At 43.1% G+C, this 2492-nt stretch overlaps 1 protein-coding gene across 4 annotated transcripts in view; it reads left to right on the top strand.

Annotated features, from left to right (window-relative positions):
- Positions 1-118: 118 nt before the first annotated feature.
- Positions 119-2492, top strand: part of LOC116850020 (protein tincar) — a 224033-nt gene continuing 221659 nt past the window's right edge. For all 4 annotated transcript variants that reach the window (XM_032827783.1, XM_032827785.1, XM_032827782.1 and 1 more), the window contains exon 1: positions 119-960. The gene's annotated coding sequence lies outside the window, so the exon portion shown is untranslated. The remainder of the gene's footprint in view (positions 961-2492) is intronic.

Below are 2492 nucleotides of genomic sequence, written 5' to 3'. Positions count from 1 at the left end.
GGGGGGGGGGGGGGGGGGGGGGGTGCGAGGAGGGTGACGGGCCAACGGAGTGCGCGAGTTGCGCGGCGCGGATGCGCGGACGAGCGGAGCGGCGGAGCAGCTTCAGAGTGAGCGTGGACGTCCGCCGAGATACAGCTTGGTGTTCTCGCTCGGTATTACTCGGCTCGGTATTTTCGTTTTGCGTCTCGACGTCGCGCGGACGCGGGCATCGTTCGCGGGTCGGTCGCCACGCTCGCACGCGAGTGTCCCTTTGGATAGAGTCGCCTCCGTCCCAGTCAGTCCCGCGAGAAACGCAGCGCGGCGCGCGATATCCGTCCGTTTTCATGGTCCATATCGACGCTTGACACTTGGGTGAGAGCACAACGCTGGAGAGCGCGCGGTGACCATCCATCCGTACCACCCCGAGGAGGCGATACGCGTCGTGTACGGCGCGCAATCTCAATTTCGACCGAGGTCCGAACGACGCTGGTGAGAAGAAGAAGAGGAGAAGGAAGAAGAAGAAGAGGGGTCTCTCGCGGCTAAGTTCACGCGACACTTGGGGCGAATCAGTTCGAGACGCGCAACAGAACGGCGTTCACGATCGCCGAAGTGATGTATGCTCGGTGGTGGAAATTGTGAGGAGGACAGTGTGTGCTGTTTTCACGTTCGCAAGGAGCCCGTGATAATAGCGAGTGTAACGACTACGTGATCGCGCGCGCGTGCTAACTCACGTTTGATCTGTCCGTCGTTGTTGACGGTGCTCGGCTCGCTAAGTCGCGGAATGTAAATAAACGCGCGCCCCCGTCGTGTCTCTCGCCGCGCTCGGACTGTTGTCGGATTGTCGGGACAATGTAATCGGGTTAGTACGCAGCAGTGTGATTCCAAGTGCTCTCAAGAATCGATCAAGAAAAGGACACTCTGCGTTCACGTCTCACGGCCCGCGAGCGATACCCAGCATCCCCGGCGTCCTACGGTTCAAAGGTACGTGCCAATTACGTCACGATTATTACACATGGCGTCTTAGAACCTTGCTTAAAACGATGTCTACAATGAGAACTTAAGACTTAAGCTTTAAACCTCATGTCGTAAAAAAAATTGACTGATCACGGTCGATTACTTTCCTCATATTTGACTGTGATTAGTCAATTTATTAGAACTTAAGACTTAAAGCTTAGATTTTATAGCCTAAGTTCTCATTATAGACACTGCTTAACGCAGTCGAATTCTGTCGACACTTTTTAATGTACAACGATATTTCGATCATTAAACAGGGATTAAAATTAGATTAAGACGAAAGTAATCACACCACGTATAATTTGAGGAAGCAGTAATGTATCGCGACTAAAAAATTTAGATTATAAAAGCTTTTCAGCTCGGAAAGTATCATTGCTTCGACATTGTTGGACGATTCCGACGGAAGAATCGATTGTGTGTACGATTGAACAAAAGACGATATTCCGAAATCATAGCACAGGATTCTATTTCATTATAAATACGTGACTCTCGTTAAGCTAACGAAACGACCGATTTCAAGGTTGCCGTGCAAACTGTTATTGAAATATTATCTGTGTAGCGATTCTATAGGTTGTCCTATATATAATATTACATACCCCCTCCACTTTTCAAATATAAACCGCTAGAGGATTTCGCTGTACAAGGTCGAGGTAGTGATAGAAATAAATAGAAACTGCTAGAAATGATGAATGGGAATGAATACGAGTTTGCGGTTAGCGGTTTACCACTTGATTTTCAAGAAAGAGAGAGCGAGAAGTTACTTCCCGAGTCGCTATTTAGAATCTGCTATAGCACGAGTATTGATATTTGTTTTTCTCCTAATATACTCTTTGGAGTTCAAGTCCTATCTCGAGTCTCTCAACGCCTTTTTTTCATTTCTGTTTAATCGTGTGATGTTAAATTTAGATTTGAGTTTTTATTTTGTGATGCTTTTAGACGCGCAATATATTTGTCTCTTTTTTTTTGGGATTTCCAAATCCTATCCAGAAATTTCTGATTTCAATGAAAAAAGAAAAATAATAATAAAAGTACGCGTGTTGTCTTATTATATTTATCATATTTTAAGTATCTGCTTTATTATATGTTTGTTAATCTTTATTGGATTATTTAAGACTTGTCCCTCGCACATACCAAATGAGTTACAATAAATTAATATATTACTCATTAAAATATAACTTCAATATTCAATCAATAACAGCAAACGAGCAAGTATTAATTTATTAGAGTTTCTTTTTAAATACCAACACGTGGAGAAAACGTATTAACAATAAGTTATTAAGGTAAATGTCCCAATAGCCGAACATTTAATGGCGTAATACTACAATTGCTTAATTTTATAAAAGTATATATTAGGACCTTAACTTAGTTTCCGCCCAAAAAATACTGAGAAAAAGCATTTATTGTAAAAAATTTATTTAAATTATTTCAATGAAAGTATTTTCCATCACTTTCTACAACTTTTTGCCATCTTTCTGGCAACTGGGCGATACCATCTCGAT

This window comes from Odontomachus brunneus, unplaced genomic scaffold, assembly GCF_010583005.1.
Source record: "Odontomachus brunneus isolate Ranch 3 - 2012 unplaced genomic scaffold, Obru_v1 Obru_scaffold_131, whole genome shotgun sequence".
Lineage (NCBI taxonomy): Eukaryota > Metazoa > Arthropoda > Insecta > Hymenoptera > Formicidae > Odontomachus > Odontomachus brunneus.
The sequence above is the reverse complement of the archived record's forward strand: the minus strand, read 5'-3'. Positions and strand labels throughout refer to the sequence as shown.